The following is a 20,240-nucleotide window of genomic DNA, read 5'->3' on the forward strand; positions in this document are numbered from 1 at the left end:
CTGTTTCTCTGTAATTTTAGACTCTAATTCCTGGAAATTCATGCTTTTTTAAAACTCCATAGGTGATTCTAGAACAGTGCTTTTTAATCTTGAATGTGTGTTCAAATCACATGGAGAATCTTGCTAACATGCAGTTTCTGATTCAGTAGGACTGGTGTAGGGCCTGAGACTCCTCATTTATAACAGGCTCCCAGAGGATGCTAAGATGTTGCTGATTCCTGGAGCTCACCTTGCATAGCAAAGGTTTAGAAGCTGATCTAAGTAAACCAGGTTGGGACTGAATGTCAGACGAGTTATTAAAGTCAGAAGCTGGGCTCTGTGACTGTACTGGGTACCCCAAAGTTTCCAGTTGGCCTAGAGCTTATATACTGAGACTTCATGCTGCAGAAAGTGGTGGGCACTTCCATACGTCCTTGTCTCTCTAGGAAGGAGAGTTTCAGACAGCAGAGAGCAGCTGGTCTTCCTAAGGTCAGAGTCTAAAGAGAGGTTCCCTGACATTCCCCAGGAGCAACCAACGCATGGATCATGAACCTGAGGCACCTTGGCTGGTTTTTGGTCTGGTCTCCTGGGTGTGTCAGAGGTGTGGGGGATGCAGCATCGCCACCAATTGGAACAGAGCACAAGCTTTAGAGTCACAGAGGCCCCAGTTTGAATCCTGACCCTCCCATTGCGACCTTGGACTGTACTTAACCTGTTCTGAACCTCAATTCTTTAAGTCTTATTATGAACTTAATAATACAGACCTTGCAGGATTGTGTCAAGGTTTAAGAGAGAACGCATGTTACATGGCTGCTATTGTCTGCCTTAGGTAAACGGTGGTTCTTAACCACCCATGGCAGGGCAGGGCAGGGGGCAAATCTAACAGGAGGGGCCACCAGGGAGAGGGAGGGGCCTGGAGACCGTTTACAGCACTCTCTTTAGTTTGTCCACAGTAGATGCTTACGTCAACACGTTGACTTAGGGACTAATTGGGTTGTACTCTTTGGCTTTTTGGATCGGGGGAGTGAGTGTTGTGCTTTGGAGGATCCCTTAGCGTGGATCTTACACCTCAGAGGTTAATCTAGTAATCAGTGGTTTAGAAGATACAGCTCATCCTTCTCATTCCCCGAGGCTTACAAATTCTCAGAGAGATAACACACTATTGTGTATGACATTAAGAATTTTCAAGCTGAACTGGCTCTAGGAGATCATTTTAATCAAGCTTCCTCATTTATGTCTGAGAAAACTGAACACAGAAAGATGAAACTTTCCTAAGGCTATAGCCATACTTAGTGGCAATGTCAGGGCTTGGACCACACTGCTCACCTCCTTCCGTCCGGCCGGCCAGATGTTTTCTCCACTGTACACTTTTACTACCCAGTTAATACGTGCCTGCTCCTACTTAGCATCTGAGATTCAGAAGGGCCAAAGTCAAGGTATAATGCATTTTAATTTTAATATTTAATACATTACAATAATTCAACACACTATATAATTTTAATTTTAAAATTCTAATTTAATATTTAATTTATTTTAGTAAGTATGTATACTTTGTGGTATATTTGGGACTCTTGCTAGTCTATTTGCATTTTATAGAACTTGGAGAGAAATGTACTCTTGCAATAGTTATTTGTTATCTTTGCTCGAGACCTTTTGTTGGTCACATCCCTGGCTTCACTTAATCCTAAATTGTGTGTCAGTGGCACAGTTGGGTTGGCACAGTGCTTTATCCACATTGCCTCATTTGCATCTTTGGTCACACAGCTTTAGGGGAAGATACCCCTGCCTTATAGTCAGTTGTTGTGAGATTCCTGGCTGGCGACAGTTCATTTGGTTTCGTGGAATAAGAGGAATGAGGACAAAATGGTGAGATTTTGAAAGAGCATGTAAAAATTTATTCAATTTATGGGCTTGCCTTTCATTCAAACATTATAGCTTTTTGACACTTTGTTATTAAAATGTCCTTTCTGTTGTGAAACTATGGTCACTGTAGAATGTAGGTAGTAAATCCTCCCCTTTCATCTATTTGTTTTTTTAATGTCCTTATTTGGCAAAATGAAAAACTGGTACCCTATCTAGGTCCCTGAAATCCAAAATCTGGAGCCTGGGGATCTCCAAAGATTTACTTTATGTGGTAACATCCAGAAATGCCTGTGTTATTGTGGCAAGAAGCAGGGATTACATGGATTACAAAAATTCCTATTTAAGTAGGAGCTGGTATTCAAAGACCTCTTTCTCAACAAGTGTGAGATTGAATCTTTTTTTTTCTTTCTATTCTCTAATTAGGTTTCCAGAACTTACTCATACCTGAATGTTTGTGCCCTTTGGCCGCCATCTTCCTTTTCCCTCTACCTCTGAGACCCTGGGAAACACCATTCTAAAGTCTGCTACTGTTCATTCAACTTTTTTTTTTTTTAGATTTCGCATATAAGTGAGATCATGCAGTATTTGTTTTTCTGTGGGTCGCTTATTTCTTTTAGCATAATGTCCTCCAATTTTATTCATGTCACAAATAGCAGGATTTCCTTCCTTTTTAAAGGCTGAATAATATTTCAATGTTTGTGTATGTGTGTGTGTATACAGATATAATCCATATATTCATATATACATATATATATCACAATTTCTTTATCCATTTATCTGTAAATAGACACTTTTGTTATTTCCATGTCTTGGTGACTCTGAATAATGAACCTGGGAGTGCAGATATCTCCTTGATAAAGTGGTTTTATTTCCTTTGGGTGTATAGCCAGAAATGGGATTGCTGGATTATATGATAGCTATATTTTTAATGTTTTTTACAAACCTCCATATTGTTCCCTTAATGACTGTGTCGATTTACCATTAACTTTTATTTATTTATTTTTAAAGATTGTATGTATGTATTTATTTGAGAGGAAGAGGGGAGGAGCAGAGGGAGAGGGACAAGCACACTCTGTGCTGAGCACAGAGCCCGACTGGGCCTTGATCCCAGGACCATGAGATCATGACCTGAGCTGAAACCAAGAGTTGGGCACTTAACTGGCTGAGCCACACAGGCGCCCCACCATTCACTTTTAAATGTTGCCAGGAGGTATTTTTTTTTCTTTCTTTCTTGCATTGAAGTGTCATTAACATACAGTGTTATATTAATTTTAGGTGTACAATATAACGATTCAGCAATTCTGTATATTACTGAGTGCTCATAGGGAAGTTAAACCTTTTAAGCTCCTCCTTCTAACATTAGCATTTGTAGTCACCCCCAAATCAGAAATTAGTTTCATTCATTTTTAGGCAGAAAGAGTAGTGTTGAGGGCACTCAGCGTCTGGTCAAAGAGTGGGTTAGTGGGTGAGGAAGTGAAATGAGACAAGAGAAGTCAGGGCTCAGTGCTTCCCAATCCCCACACAGAAGAGGAAGTAGAAAAGGCATCCCCAGCAGAGGGAGGAGGTGGGTTTGGACACCCCCTTCACTGGCCAGCCAGTGGGAGTTCCTCCCTGGAGAGACAAGAGTTCTGTGCCTGAGAGGAAGTACCCTGCAGGGTGCCCCTGTCAGTTACCTCTGGAAACAAATGGTGCTCCTTAGTTCCTCTTAGCTACACTTTGGCACGTCTTTGGAGGGTGTGGCATTTTACCAAGAAATTCAAATGCATTGTCCCAACTGTTTAACTGGACAGTTCAATAGTAGAAACATACAGGACAGTTTAGTCAGTGGGACGTGAGCTGAACTCCCAGGATGGGTGGGGGACCAGCGTGGTGGGTGACCTGACAGAACGCAGCAGAAACAGCTCTCCAAGACGAAGTCAAGGAAACACACTACTTACGGGAATCCCCTTACATCCAATTCTTTAAAATGTATTGATTTTTCCAGAATATAGATCCTTTACGTCTCTGGTTAAGTTAATTCCAAGATAACGTATGATTTTTGGTGCTATTGTAAATGGGGTGGATTCCCTAATTTCTCTTTCTTCAGTCTCATTGTTCGTGTATAGAAATGCAACTGATATCTGAGCATTGATTTTGTATCCTGCCACATTACTGAATTGCTCTATAACTTCTAGTAGTTTGGGGGTGGATTCTTTTGGGTTTTCCATATAGAGTATCATGTCATCTGCGAAGAGAGACAGTTTGACTTCTTTGCCGATTTGGATACCTTTTATCCCTTTTTGTTGTCTGATTGCTGTTGCAAGGACTTCTAGTACTATGTTGAATAATAATGGCGAGAGTGGGCATCCTTGTCGTGTTCCTGATCTTAAGGGAAAGGCTTTCAACTTTTCCCCATTGAGAATGATATTTGCTGTAGGCTTTTCATAGATGGTTTTTATGAGATTGAGGAATGTACCCTCTATCCCTACACTCTGAAGGGTTTTAATCAGGAAAGGATGCTGTATTTTGTCAAATGCTTTTTCTGCATCTATTGAGAGGATCATATGATTTTTGGCTTTTTCCTTGTTGATATAATCTATCACACCGATAGATTTGCGAATGTTGAACCACCCTTGCATCCCAGGGATGAATCCTACTTGGTCATGATGGATAATCCTTTTAATGTACTGTTGGATCCTATTAGCTAGGATCTTGTTGAGAATTTTGGTGATATCCTACCTTGTTCATGTAGGATTTAAGGTAACTTACAGAAATACAAGTTTTAAAAAGTAAGAAATGAAGGATATAGGGAAAATAAGGGTAGAAAGAACAAGATAAAAAGAGGAAGGTGGGGTTCATTATTTCAGAAATGTTTGCCAGGTGTCTTTATAGACTTGGTACTGTTGCAGGCACAGGAGAATAGGACAAACCCCTGCTCCTGTGGAGTTTACAATGTGCCGATGTAGCACACAGCAGAGCTACTAACACATAGCCCTGAATCCAGCCCCCTTTTCACTATCATTCCATTAGTCGAGTCACAGAAACATCCTTTAATTCATTTAATTCCCATTGATGCTACTGACTTCTGCCATTAATCATGAATGGTGATTTTTTTTTCTTTTGGTGTTGACTTGATACTATGTACTAGCATTTAAATATTACTACTGTAAACTGTGGCATCTTATCTTTTCTAAAAACCAAACAAATGACTCTCCTGATAACAGATAGGCTCTATTTCTAGCCTTGTGTACAAATACAATTCTGTCACTTATGTAGTTTGTTGATACATTGATTTCAGAATTCTTTGTAGCTCCGTTTCCTGAAACTTTGAGAAATACTGACTTAAGAAATTAAAGTCTTATTCAATGAACATGTCTTTCAGGTGAGAATTATCACTTCAGAGATTTTTTAAATGACATGTAAAGGCTATTTTTTAAGTAATAATTGAAATTGAAACATAAAATCTAAAAATTCTAATGGAACTTGTGGATCCTAAGAATACAATAGATGCCATTTGGAGATATACTTATTTATTTAAATTATTTATAATGTATTGATTATTAATGACTAATGTATTTTAAGGACTGATACAAATATTATTTCTGTTTTATTTTTTGTCATCAAAAATTATGTAAAAGGTAATATATTACCTTTATTATGAATACATTTTTAGATACCCACAATGTATATTCTCAAGCCAGAGATTTTGGTCTTGTTGGTGTACTATAGGGTTAGACATCTGCATTTTGAGAGCTCTGTAGGGTTGGGAAGTGCTCGGCTGGATGGTGTGGAGAAAACAAAAATAAATCAGACACCAGGGCCTGGGGAGAAGTGGGGACAGGGAAAAAAGTGACTTTATTAAAAAAGGATTTATTTATTTTTAGAGAGAGAGCGCAAGCAAGCACACACAAACGTGCAGGAGCAGGGGGAGGGGCAAAGAGAGAGACACTCAGACTCCCCGCTGAGCATGGAGCCCCACTCAGAGCTCGATCCCAGGACCCTGAGATCATGACCGGAGCCAAAATCAAGAGTTGGACACTTAACCGACAGAGCCAGCCAGGCATCCCAGAAGTGACTATTTTTGAGACCTCTTTGGCCAAACTTTGTGAGATAGTTGCTTTCTAGCTGTTGTATTGAATCCTCACAACAATCCTGAGCAAGGAAACTTCAACTCCATTTTACAAGAACTAAGATTTGGCAGTATTAAGTGGATTGACCAGAAGCTAGTAAGTAAAGGAGCAGAGATACAAAAATATTTACGTCTACTCCATCTTGTTACAAAAAATGATTTAGGGCTATGAGCAGGAATTTGAACCCAGGCCTTTTTTGGCTATGGGTTCCCTCCAGCCTATGACGTCCCACTATGAAAGATTCTATAAGCAGAAAGTGATTTGGCTCAGACATAACAGGAACGTTACCTTGATCATCTGAAATTGATGCTCTGGTGCTTTTCTAAGTAATTCTCAGGAACTCTCATATTTATTAGCTCTGAGTAATAAGGGTGCTGTTTTATTGTAGGTAGAAATAAGCTTTCCTGCAGTTTTACTCTGAAGGAATAAGTACTATCATTTTTATTTGATTACTCCAGAGCAATAGTTCCCAACCGGGGGCGATTTTACTGCCTGGGGGCATTTGGTCATGTCTGGAGACATTTTTGGTTGTCACAGCGGTGACATCTAGTGAGTAGAAGCCAGGGGTGCTGCCAGACACCTGTGATGCACAGGGCAGCCCCCACGACAAAGAAATATCCAGCCCCAGATATCAGTAGTGCTGAGGTGAAACCCTGCTCTAGAGGAAAGGAATTACCTGATACGTGGAATATTAATGGTTTTAATAATAACAAATAAATGCTATTTACTAAATATCCATGGTGTTCTGAACCCTTCAATTTATGTTCTTGATATCACTTCCAAAGGAACGTTAAAAATGATTTCTAACCTCAGGAAACTTCCAGACCAATGGGAAACCAAGAGAGTTCCAAGAATTTGAGCTTCTATCAAAAGGGAAAAATCAGGGGCACCTGGGTGGCTCAGTCAGTTGGGCGTCCAACTCTTGATCTCAGCTCAGGTCTTGATCTCGAGGTTGTGGGTTTGAGCCCATGCTGGGCATGGAGCCTACTTAAAAAAAATATTTTTTAAAGTGGAAAATCATAGTCCATATGATGAGAAGGAGATATGCATGGTGACAGGGAAGATGGCGCCTTCTGTGTGGGGGTAAGAACAGGATCTCCGAAGTCAGGAAGAAAGATCTGTGTTGTGTACCTGCTTCTCCATGGGCTATCCAGGTGACCTCAAACTAATATATCGAGCTGCTGTATTCTCTGGCTTGTAAAATGGGGATATGGTAGTACTTATTCATAAGGTTGTTGGGAGCTTTTAATGAGATGTACCTGTAAAACACAGTGTCTGGCATAGAGAAAGCACTCACTAAATTCTTATTGTCCTTGTTCTTTATTAGATTCCACTGAGGTGGTGCCTGGGAGCTGCCCACACCTCCTCCAGAGGGGAATTCCAAGGATCCCAGGCTTCACCCCCTCCTTGAGCAATGAAAGGTGAGTCAGGCCTGCAAGTGCTTCACTCGGCTCTAGGACACAGCCTGTCCAGCTGGTAATGAGCTATCCGTTGCAGCTGAGCTGAGATGAAGCTGGGCTTGGTGGGGTAAGGGGAAGCAAGAAAGGAGGACAACAGAAATTTTTTCTTGTGAAACTTTGTAAACTGAAGGCTTTTATCTCAGAGTCTGCAGAAGAGCAGCACAACAGGGAGCAGGTGTATGAATGTCTCCATTTGTGAATGAAAACTATGACTGGGAGCTGAGGCTGCTCTAGCTTCCTTCCCTAGGGAGGAAGTGAGCTCTCCTAGTCCCAGAACCCTTTAGGGGAGAGGATAGGTTGGCTTGGCCCCCAGAGATTAGGGTGAGGACAGAGGGTATGGGAGTTCTTGCCCCGGACACCTGCCAGATTCTCTACTAATGAGGTCATCCTGGCTCTTCACCTTTGTTTGACGTGGGGTTTACCTATCTTTATCCTTTGTTATCCACACCCTTGCTGCCTTTTCTTGTGTTTTGTCAACACAGGAGGGTATTTTTAGTTTTCTTTTGCTGATATCATTGCAACCCTGTGTCCTTGTGCCTTCCTTGTCCAGGGTTACCATCTTCTAGATGAGGAGTTTCAGAGGGAGGTGTGCAGGGACAGCCGTGTTTGATGTGTGCAGGTGTGGGGCCATTAGCTGCATCTAGTGACCCCCTCTTCTGCTGTTGAGCGATTCTGTGGGTTCCTGGGCCTTAGTGTTCCTTGGTTTGTCTCATGTCTCTCTTGACTCCTTTTGTTGGCTGCCTTCTGTGTTTCAAGGTGAAGGAGGCTGCTGGAAAGTAGGTAGGTGAGACTAGGGACCTCCAAGTGGAGGCTGAGGGACAGGGCAGCTCTTTTTTCCAGATCCCAGATCCATATTTATGTGTCTTCTAATATCCTTTGGATATCCCGTGTCTTCGTCTGTAGGATCCAGGAACTTCCTGGAGGCTTGTTTTCAAGAGAGGAGCTTATTTCTTAGAGAGGACTGAGAAAATGGTTACAAAGCATCCTTGTGAGTATTTGTGGGAATGTCAGCTACCTCAGGGCCAGCATGTAGAATTAGGTACTGGGCTGCTCAGGCCTGGCACCGCCCGCAGTTTATAATACCAGGACTCTGCTTAGAACCAGCAATGCTAGGACTCTAAGTGCATACTCTTCAGCCCCCCAAAATCTTGCCCACCTTCATTTCCTTAGATTGTTCCCATACACCATCACTTTTAGGTGATGCACTCACACGTCATTCTCATTTCTGTTTCTGTGCTTAGCTTGTGTTTTCCAGGCTGTGTTTCAAAGAGCACAGGCCTTAGAATTGATTTGAAATTGCTGCTCCCCGATCTACTAATGTGTAACATGCTGAGTCTGAGCTTTTTCATTTGTAATACCTGCCTCATTGCCCTACTGTGGCAATCAATTCAATAATTATTTTCTGAGTACTTACTATGTATCAGGCAATGTGCTCAGCACTGGGCGCTGAGGACGAGAGCACAAAGACCAGTACTCAGTACTTGATCCCTGTTTTTGAATATGGTTTAGTGTTGGGAGATAGGCCCATAAAGAGATAATTTCAAAACAGTGGGCAAATGCTAAGACAGAGGTAAGCTCAGGTATGCCTTAGGAGTACAAAAGAAAGGCAGGAGTGCTTTTTGGAGTAAATGCAGGATGAGGGGTGGTTGGGGGTGGGTGTTTCTGGACGAGAGGAGTGTAGAGGTAGGAAACAGCATGGCGGTAGCAAGGCATTACTAAAACATAGTGTTCAGGATAAAGGGTGATGTGGCTGATGCTGGGGAGTGAATAAGAGCCAAGCCACCAAGGCCTTATAGGTCATGTCAAAAATTTAAGACTCTATCCTACAGGCAACAACGTTTTAAAGCAGGAGAGTGACATGGCCAGATCTGAGTTTGGATCAGTCACTTTAGTGACTATGTGGGGAGTACCTGTGAGATTGAAAAATCTGGAATCAGTCCAATCAGGAGGCTGTTGTAATAGTCCAGGTGAGTGATGATGAGTTATCACAAAATAGTCACGAGGTGTAGGATGTAGAAGGGACAAAATTTAAATATTAAGGCAATAAAAAAGGCAGATTTAGAGATAGCTGCGGAGGAGAGGGTGGAGTTAGGATGACTCCAGGTGTCTGGCTTTACGGGACGGGAGGATGATTGTCCCGTTGACTAAGATGGGGATCACAGGAGGAGCAGTTTGGGGGCAAGGGTGGAGATGTGAGTTAGGTCTCATTTGAGATGCCTGTGGAATATCCCAATGAAGATGTCTAGCGTGCAGTTGTATATACAAACCTGACGTCCAGGAAGAAAACCCGGGCTATGGTAGGACTCGCGAGTTATCAGAATAGCCGATGATAGCGAAAACGCCAACGGCAGAAGCTTTTGTCCAGGAGCACTGTGTGGAATGTGAAAAGCAGTAGTTTAAGGACTGATTGACAGGGAATCACAATGATTAAATGTGGATGGAAGAGGAATCCAAGGTGGAGACCCACACTGACAGAGAGTGGTATTACAGTCACAAGGGAGTAGACAGTTTCAAGAAAGAGTAGGCACTAGGGACAAATGCAACAGTAAAAAAAGTATAGAAATTATCCACTGGATTTGGCGATGGGAAGGTATTGAGTTTTTACTGGAGGGTGGTAAATAGGGGATCAGAAGCTGCAATGGAATGAGTTAGGGAGGGGAGGAGAGGTGGTGGGGAGAGTAAGTATAGCTTTCAGTAGAGAAGGAAGGAGGGAGATAAGATGGGGCTGGGAGACCAAGGGGAAGGAAGGTTTCTGTTTGTTTTTGAATGTTGCAAAACTGGAGCTTATTTATAGGCTAAGAGGCAGGAAACACTAGAGAAGGAGGGGTTAGAAGTTAAGGGGTGAAAGCTAAGGGGGACAGGTGCCAAGGGTGGGGAACACAGATGGAGGAACTGGCCTGGGGCAGGAGGAAGAACCTTCCTCCCGGGAGACTGGAGAGGAGGAAAAAGAGGAGTACAGAGATTGATAGGAATGTAGTGGGGACAGGAAAGTTAAGGCAGCTCTCATTTTATGGCTTCAAGTTTCTCATCAAGATAAGAGATGTTGTCTGCCAAGACAGAGGGGCTTTGGGGTTGAATGGGAGGGACTTGAAGAGGGCTCTAGAGATCGGAACAGTTCCTGAGGAGAGAGGGAGAGATGGCCTGCAAAGCACGAGTTAAAGGATCCTTGATCCACAGCGCTCAGAGCCCAGTTGAGCTTGGAGACCATGGTGCCGTGGTAGAATTGTGTGCTTTTCTTCATCAGTGCTTGGCCTCGGCAGAGTAGGGCAGAAGGTAGATCATGGGATTCATGGGGGGGGGGGGTTTCCAGAAAAATGAGATTGAAGGTAGATGCTTGTGAGAGTATGTTACAGGTAATCAACTATGAGGTCTCGGCGGGGCGGGCAGCAAATGAAGGACTCAGGGGACCAGGGGAGTCTGTGATGCTGAGAAGCAGATGGAGTGGGAGTGAGAGCAGGCAAGAGCCACACAGGAAATGGATTGCTGCTTGGGCTGAGCTATTCGATTTTGAGATTTCTGATAAGGGGCAGTTCTGACAAGGTTCCTGAATGTGGGGAATCCAAGGGAAATGGAGGTGAGGAGGTTTGTGAGCTTTGAGACTCTAGTGTTGGGCGAGTTATAGACACGTCCAAGTTACATAGCAAGGTGGTAGGTGTAAGGGACAAAGGGAAGCTATCAGCCTTTGGTGATGAGGTTGGAGGCCGATATAACCATGACGCCAAGTCTCAAATGGCAGAGACTTCCACAGGAAGGGGAAGAGCAGAGGTTTGGAAATGGCACTGGGGAATGAAGAGGACGGCACTTCCTTCTTGATCTTGGTGCCAGTGGGAGTGGGAGGTCGAGCCATCTCCATGGACGGTTATAGGGAAGTGGTCAGGCTGGAGTTGGTGTAGTTTGTGCTCTGTCTGAGGAGGGGTGGGGCTGAAATCTGAGCTTTCACCACACTTTAGGTCCTGGGGAGAGAGGGGAGCACTTTTAACCAATGCCCCCCCACCCCCAGAGGGGCCTCCTCTTTCTAATGTACCCAAGGCACCATGGAGACTAGTGTTGGCCCTGGGAAGTGGTAACTGCAGCAGAGTTGGGTTTCTTCTGGGATCACAGGGTAAGATCACAGGGAAAGGATTGAAGGTTTTAGGGGCTTAGTAGGCTTTGAGTGACACAGAGGAGATGTTGCTGAGAGAGGGAAACAGACAGGGAAAGGGAGGGTGGAGGACCGAAGAGGTGTCCTGAGGAGGAGGGATGACTGGAGGGGCTTTCGCTGCAGACAGCGACCAGGTCAGCTGCCTCTGAGGCATAGATAGACGGTGATTCCAAGGGTCCAAAGGGAAGCCACTAGCCTCCCGGGGCCAGGCTGGAGCTCCTCAAGGATCCCATCTGGATACGCTACTATGGTCCTTGGACATCTGCGTTACTGTCACAGGATGCTTCTAAAAATGCATGTTCCTGCCATTGTACTCAGCTCCATGGTTACTCTTCAGCACCCTCCAGTTTGAAAACCCCTGACTGGGAGTCTTGGTGGTCTTGGGTGCAGAGTGCCTGGTGGCACTCAGTGACGTCTTAGAGATACAGCACCGAATACAGGGCCTGTCTGGTCAATGATCTTATATGCACTGTGAACCCTTGGTTCTCTTGGTGACGTCTGGGAGGGTGTGTGGGCACAGAGAATTTTATTATTGGTTGATACACATGCCAATACGCATGGGGCGAGGGGTAAATATGGCTTCACTTTTCTCTTCTAGTTGCTCTCAGTCACACTTCTGGGAACTCCTCCCACCCCCTTCTTGCTCTGGTCTCCTTTCATCTTCCATAGGCCTCTTATTCTTGCCTGTCAACCACCCTCCCTCAGGGCCCTGCCACACGTCCGAGGGCCAGTGTTGTCCTGGAGGCTGGCGTGTGGACGTCGGACAGAAGGCCATGCTGATGGCTTCCCCTCAGTTCCTTCAAGTGTGTTTTGCCAACAGTCTACACCTTTTCTCTGTATTACCGGAGGCTCCTTACAAGTGGGTGGAGGGGAAGAGGAAGGAAATGTGCAAGGGGACAAAAACCCCTGGCCACCTTTTCACCTGGATCTTACACTTCAGGCTGGTCCCAGCCCCACTGTGGCGGCCACCCGTTTTCAACGCTCCAGCCCTCAGGAGTCCGGAACACTCTTGAATCAGAATTTGAGTTAATTCAGGGAAGCAAATGTTTATTTAGCTTAGATGCTTTGGGCAACACAGATAAAAGACATGAGTGCACAGTAAAGGGGAAACTGGGGGATATGTCCATGGTGTGCCTTAGAGAAGAAAAGAGAAAGGAGACCTAGAGGGGGCTGGGTGTGGAGCTGCAGAGAGGAAAGCAGAGGGAAGAAGGGCCCAGAGGGGCCAAGAAAGTCATAGCCGGTGGGAGGGGAACTGAGCCTTGTTCTGTCTCCTTGGGTGGGGGAGCACGTACCCTCCCGAGCCAGACACTCAGGTGGGGTGCCAGGAAATGGTCATGAGGTCTGCGGGGTCCCAAAAGGGCAGGAAGGGGATGTGAGCTTCAGTAAGGTATGAGAAAGTGAAAAACAAACCCCAGCCCCTTGAACCTCCCTACATGTTGGGCCATGTCAATGAACCAGCAGGCGAACATCCCTAGGATTCTGACAGTTGAAGGTGGTGTGGTGGTTTATTTAATCAAACCAGTAAGTTAATACTGTTAATGTTACTTTAATGTCTAGTCCTAGAACCCAGTACATGAGTGCCTGCCTGTGTTTCTGATGCTCTCTGGTGTGCAGTGGACTAATATGGGGGCAGGGGTGGGCAGTGGGTAGAGGGCTTGGCAGCCTGCTGCTATTTTACGCCACTGAATAATTGTGAAGGAATTATGAAATCCTTCGCTGACATGATGTGACAGGTATATGAGTAATACACCATCCTAGCCCTACAGGGCTCTCAGGTGATCAGGAAATAAGGCTTGTGGACAAGTAACAATAGTTTAACCCCAAAAGCCATACTGGATGTGGGGATGCAGCCCCATGAAAGAACAGGGGAGGGGGGCATTAAGCCCAAACACCTTGTGTGTTGGTTTTCTCCCTCCCCAGCTAGCTTGCAAGTTCTTAGAGGATAAATACTGTATCTTTTGTGTCTCCCACGATACTCGGTATGCCTTGATGCTCCGTATCTGCTCGCTCTTACTCATTTTAACACCTGCAGGGTTTGCAACATGCTTTGCCTGGGATAGGTACCTGGTTTTTGTTAAATGACTAAAATTAATTTTCCCTGTCTTTCCTCCCATTCCCTCACTTCTCTCCCATCTTCCAAGTGTTTATAAAATAAATCCTTATTAAAATGAATCACGAAATTGTCAATGACGTTAGAAGTTCAACTTCACTGATAAGAAATTTCATTTATTACATCGGCAGAGATTAATAAAAATAAGATAGTCTTCCACATTAATGAGGTTGCGGGTAGACGGCACTTTTATAAATTGGTACAGGGAGAACAATTGTTCCATTTTGGGGGGGAAGGCAACCTAATACTGTTTGTCAGTAACTTTAAGAAGGCAGATATCCTTCAATCTAGATGTTCAGCCGCTACGAATTTACCCTAAGGAGATAATTACCACTGAGTGGGAAGAAGATAATCATAGCATTGTTCGTGAGAGTGAGCCCTGAAAACATCTGAGATGCTAACCAGTGAGGGACTGTGCGATCAGTGCCTCGAAGCAACTTATAATAATGTGGTACAAAAGTATTTGAAAAATGAGATGAGAGCACGTTAAAGCAGAATTTAGTAAAAAAAGATCACAGACACACACACACACACACACACACACACACACACAAAACAGCTCAGAAAGCTAGTCTGGTAGGGTTTCTGGGTTTTTTTCTAGCTATATGGCCTAAGCTGGTCACTTGCCCATTGTGTGCTCAGTCTTCTTTTCTGTAAAATGGGGGCATTGCTATCTGCCCTGTGAGGTTGCTGTAAGGATTGCTGGTGTGTGTGTGGGAAACTTGTTTTTGAGCCTGTGTGTCAGTGAGACGCTCAATTAGTAGTGGATATTATTACCCAATTTTTGTAAAAAAAAGAAAGAAAGAAAGAAAAGAAACTGTGTATTTCCACATTAAAGAAAGACCAGTAGAAGTGACGTACAGTGAAATGTTAGAAGTGTTGTCTCCAGCTGGCGATATTGTAGTGATTTTTCCTTTCTTCTTTAGGCTTTGCCCTTTTGCCAAATTTTCTACAATGAACACTATAGTGGTTATATTAACATTATCATTAGAAGTGAAGTACTTAGAAAAGAAATGGTCCTGGGCTTGCATTAAAAAAAACTAAAGAGTTAAAGAGATGAATTACTGATGCATCTGTGTTAGAATTACAAGAGACCTAGGGATCGTTTGTTTAACTTCATTTTACAGTAGAGGAAATGCAGAGAGGGAAAGAGATTCGCCCGAGGAACTATAAAATCACAGTGGATTTCACATTTCCTGAGCTAGGGCTTTTAAAACTACACTAGTTTGTCTTTGAGGACATGAGGTTCAAGAGAGGGGCTGCTTTAGGCCTGGTTATTCTGCAAACCTTTGGTGTCCCCATTGGAATCGTGAATCCTCTGAATCCCTTCCTGAATCTTCCGGGAAGGACTTGTGCCCCCTTACCTCTCCCCAGGCAGTAGTAGGGTGTCAGCCAGCGTCCCCTACCGCAGTCCACTTTGTTTCTCCCAAACAAGGTTGAACAAGCCCCTTTGCCAAATTTCATTCTTTTCTTCATTAAGTGGAGACAGTGATGCCTCTGGAAATCCTTGGCGTTGTTTCCAGCCTACACGTCTCTGTCTCTCCCAGGTGCGACGCCCATCTCCGCACCCTCGTGGGGATGGCCTGGAGGCGTATCCAGGGCCTAGTGCCTAAAATGGAACTACTGTCTTCCCTCCCAAACCCGCTTCTCCGCCCATATTGTGCCTTAGAAAATGGCAGACCCAGAATCCAGGAGGACTTTCTCTACACCTTCTCCTTCTAACCCCTTATTGATTAGACCCCTTATTGACTAGTTGTTACGTTTCGAAGATGCCGCCTGCATCACTCAATCAGGATTGATCGGCCCGAGTCCTCTCCAGGAAACGTGAAAATGAATCAGGCCTATCCTCAAGGAGCTAATCCTTTCCTTCACCATAAGCAAAGAAGATATACTGGGCTTTGAGATAAAGGGGAAGGTATTTCTAGTGGGAGCTTGGTGGGAGAGAACAGGAGTCATTTTATCTGGACCTTGAGGGCAGTGTAAGATTTGGACATGTGGAAAAGAGGAAGAGAATTTCAGACAGGAGAGCGCACTAGGGTAAGGTCCAGGGGATATGCAGGGAGGGGTTGAACCCTCTTGGAAGAGGGAAGGATGATGGTGGAGACAAGAAGAAAGGAGGGCTGGTGTGAGCCTGGGGAAGGATTTGACTTCCATACACAGAGCTCAGGGCCAGAGGGGCCAGAGGTCAGAGTAGCCGGGCAGAGCAGGTTCCCTGGACATCCCTTTCACCCTCGGGGCTGATGGTGCTGTACAGGGGACCCTTGAACAACATGGGTTTCAGCCGTGTGGCTCCATTCATGCAAGGTTTTTCTTCGATCAACACAGTTCTGTAATGTATTTTCTCTTCCTCATGATTTTCTTAATAACATTTTTTTTTCTCTTGTTTGCTTTTTTGTAAGAATACAGTATGTGATATATATAACAAAACGGGTGTTAATCAGCTTTGTATTATTGATAAGACTTCTGGTCAACAGTAGTCAAAAGTTACATGTGGATTTTGGACTGCACAGGGGGTTGGCACCCCTACTCCCCCAACTGCCACACACACGTTGTTCAATGGTCAGCTGTTCAATCAAATTATGAAGATTTGATTTTTGCAAATGTGGTGTGAATCAGTTTCTCATTGTTTCAGATATATTTCCTTTATGTTGTTGAATATAAGCTTTCAATGTGTCTTTCTTACATTTTCGGTGCGGCCATTTTGACTTTTTTTTTCTTTTTTAAGATTTTATTTATTTATTTGACAGAGAGAGACAGCTAGCGAGAGAGGGAACACAAGCAGGGGGAGTGGGAGAGGAAGAAGCAGGCTCCCAGTGGAGCAAGGAGCCCGATGTGGGGCTTGATCCCAGGGCTCTGGGATCATGCCCTGAGCCGAAGGCAGATGCTTAACAACTGAGCCACCCAGGTGCCCCCCATTTTGGCTTTCTGTTCTATGAAGTGCCTCTTCATGTTCTCTGCTCATTTCTCTGGTTGGTTGGTTGGTTGTCATTTTCTTGTTAATTTGAAGGAGGTTTTTTTTGTTTGTTTGTTTTTTCATAATACTGGATACTGAACATTTGTTGTGTCATATCTTTCTTCAAAATATGGCTTGTCTTTTACCTTTCTTTGTGGTGTGTTTTGCTAAAACACACATTTTTAATTTGAAAATAGTCACATTTACAATCTTTTATGGGCAGGGTTTTGTTTTGTTTTGTTTTGTTTTTAAACATGCTCCACACCCAGCATGGAGCCCAGCACGGGGCTTGAACTCATAACCCTGAGATTAAGACCTGAGCTGAGATCAAGAGTCGGACACTGAACTGACTGAGCCACGCAGGTGCCCCATGGGCAGTGTTTTTCTTTTTCTTTTTTTTTTTTTTTTTGAGTCTTTTTGAAGAAATCCTCCCCTTTCATGAGATTTTAAAAAAGATATCCCCCTATATTTTCTTTCAATGTTTGGAAGTTTTGCATGTCACATTTTGGTCTTGAATTTACTACTGACTAATATTTGTGATTGTGGGAGGTAAAAATCCAATTTTTTTCAATATGGGTAACCGATTACACCAACACCATGTACTGAAGAGACCATTCTATCTCCATGAATCTGTAATGCCAATGACAGGGGTAGAGTGGGGTATTTAGAGAGAAGGATAGGGAAGTTCTCTGATGAGGGAGGGAGCTGTGTGCATGAGGGAGTAAATGAACCATGCAGTTATCTGGGGGATTGCTTCCCTTCGGCAGAGGGAAAGCGAGTGCAAATGCCCTGTGGTAGAAGCCCTCAGTGTTGGAGGACCAGGAGGGAGGTCAGTGCAGTGGCAGAGTGATTTAGGAGGCAGGGATGAGAGGTGGCATTGACGTGCTTGTCGTAGCCAGATCATGAAGGAGCTTGTAGAACCTAGTGCTTTGGACTTTGCTCTAAATGTGATTGGCAGCCACAGGAGGGCTGTGAGCAGGGAATGGCATGACCAGATTTATGTTTTACGGTGATCACACTGGCCCCTGCATGGAGGTGAAGCTGCAAGGGGGCTGGTGATCAGTTAGAAGGCGAGAGGCAGTGGCAGCTTGGGTGGTGGTGGTAGGGACAGGAGGGGAGAAATGTCAGGTTCAGAGTATTCTTTGAAGTTCGAGTCAAGAGAATCTTCTGATGGATTGGATGTGGGGTGTGAGAGAAAGAGAGGAACAAGGTAAGACCTCCTCACCATTTCCTTCACTCTCTTATGAAGCTCCTGCTGGGTGTTTGTTAGAGCCTCTAAGTCCATCGACCATCTTAACTCATCTTTCCTCTTTTCCATCTCAGAATGTGCTCTGGCTACATTCTGGGTGAATTCTACAGTGCCTTCTTTCAATTACTAATTCCCTCTCTGTGCCCAGTTTTTGGGGGGACTGTTGAGTTTTAAATTAATTACTATGTTTTTCACTTCCATGGTTAAAAATTGATTTTCGTGTCTGCCTGTTTTGGTTTCTTTATTTTTTGGTGGTGGTTGTTCTTTTTGAAGTAGATATTGAGAGGTAAAGTGGGTGTGTCTACGTCTGCTCTCTACAGGTGGGCTTCCTGCAGGGATCCACAGGAGCTGGCCCCGTGTGCGTGTTCAGCCAGTCCTGACAACAGCAAGGACTGGGTACCAGCCCTGTGCCCTCATGCCCCATCGTGCCCAGAGAGGGGGGCTGGCGCTTCCCCAGCCGTGAGTCCCTGCCACGGGGGCCGGGTTGTGGAGCTGCCAGCTCTGGGCTTGGATCTCCGTCTTGATCACTGGGGGGAGTGCTGGTGTGCGTTCCCACGGAGAACACAGCCAGGGTCTGTGCCATCATTCTGCTGCGGCATCCCAGCCTCTGATTGCTCCAGGAAGGGGCCGGTGCTTCCCTAGTCAACAACTTCAAAGCCCCTCGGTCTAAGAGTCCAGCTCCCTCTCCTAGAGTCTGATGTCTGGCTGTGCTAGACCTCTCTGTGCTGCCATCGGAGAAGAGGGCCATGGGGACCCGCACACGAGCTCCTCCTCCTCTCGGAGTCTCCCCCAGTGAGCACGGCTCCAGAGAGCCAGCTGCCTTGCTGCTCGACCATTTGCCCTTTTCAGCGGCTGACATCATACCTTCATTTGCGTCTCAACCATCCCCAACATACTGATGTGTGCCTTTTAGTCTGTTTCCTCAAACTGATTTCACGTGGATTGGTTTATGTTCAGATTGTTGACGTTTGTGGCTGTTACACTTAGCATTTGATTTCTGCATGTGTTTTGTAATTTTGGATTTGCAGGCTCATTTGGAAGGGGAAGCTTTCGGGGTTTTCTCTTTCTCTTCCTATGTGTTTACTTCTAGGTCTAGAGGTGTTGTAGCTTCCTCTTGGCCTCCTGCAACCAGTCCTCATGCTGGTGGCAGGTGAACGGAGATAGTGGGGATAGCACCGTGGGCAGCCCGGCTCAGGTCCTGGAAGGAATGCTCTGTCCTCCAGCTGCCCAGGCCCACGGCTCCCGAGGAAGCTGGCACCGAGGCAGCACTTGGCAGCAGTTTTCTCCATCCTCCTTTCAGGATTGGAGGTAACCCCACCCAAAGTTGACTTGAAGCAGGGGAGCACTTTTAGGTCTTCTTTTGTTGTTGTTGTTGACAAAGCAAGGGAAAGAACCCATTTGGCTCCTGAGAGGATGCTGCCTAAAAGAGGAAGAAAGGGAGCTGGTCCCTTTGCAACTTCAAGTCTGTTAAGAATCCCCCCTGGTAGGCGACTGTCTAGGACAGGTTTCATAAGGAAGCGTCTCCCTCTAGTGGCCACATGGGTGTATTGCAAGATGCTTTCCTCCCCTGGTTCTTTGCTTTTCTGGGGGGTTTCCTTACAGCTCCAGAAGATCCACAAACTTGTGGGTGGGAGAGCTGTAGATTACAAAGCCCTCCATCTGCCTGGTGACTAAAGTGAACGGATTCTGTAGTGACTGATGAGAGCTCCCTTTCAGTTTCCATGTTTCTCAAAATTTTTCCCAGCCCAAATTTGCGAATGGTTTTACATATGTTAATTGGTAGTATTCCCAGAAACTCCAGAACTGTTGTTCTTCCTTACTAAGCAGCCCCTTTCATGGTTTTCTCTGTCCATCTCTACTTGCTAAGTTTTTTAGCTGAGTTCTTTCAGTTGCTGTAAGCAGACTCTCCACACCAGTTGGTGGGAAGTTGGGATGATTTAGAGGAGTGTAGAGCAACAGGGGAGATGTCCTCAGAGCCTTCCATCTGGATGTGAGGTCACACTGGAGCAGGAGTCTGGGTTTTGCTCTGATTCTCCCCAGGAAGGTGGCCTGCCTTCTCTCATTCCCTCTTTGCTGCTGACCTGGCCCTGAGGTCCCCCTTGCCTTTCTCTGCACCCTCGCTTCTGCTTATTCTCAGCTGTGGTTTACCCAGGGCTCATTGTGGTCCCCCTGGGATCTTTCCACTCTCTCCACCTCATGGCATTTCAGTCTTAACATGTACCACCAACTGACTTATCTTCTTGGCATTTCCCAGTTCTGTTTCCTGAGACAGAAATCTAATTGACGCCACCATCCCCCTTTTTTGGTTCTTGGGCACATCAAAGGTCTCTGGCCAGCCTGCGAATTGGCCCTTAGGGGGTCTGCTTCCTTTGCAAT

The 20,240-nt window shown here is 45.0% G+C and overlaps 1 long non-coding RNA gene across 1 annotated transcript in view; it reads left to right on the forward strand.

Moving 5' to 3' along the window:
• The window catches only part of LOC113260058 (uncharacterized), a 119,665-nt gene that overhangs the window by 11,846 nt on the left and 87,579 nt on the right, over positions 1-20,240 (forward strand). Inside the window, exon 4 of the long non-coding RNA XR_008961013.1 lies at positions 7,279-7,372. This is a non-coding gene — a long non-coding RNA (uncharacterized LOC113260058). The remainder of the gene's footprint in view (positions 1-7,278; positions 7,373-20,240) is intronic.

The sequence above is a fragment of the Ursus arctos genome, unplaced genomic scaffold (genome assembly GCF_023065955.2).
Source record: "Ursus arctos isolate Adak ecotype North America unplaced genomic scaffold, UrsArc2.0 scaffold_22, whole genome shotgun sequence".
Taxonomy (NCBI): domain Eukaryota; kingdom Metazoa; phylum Chordata; class Mammalia; order Carnivora; family Ursidae; genus Ursus; species Ursus arctos.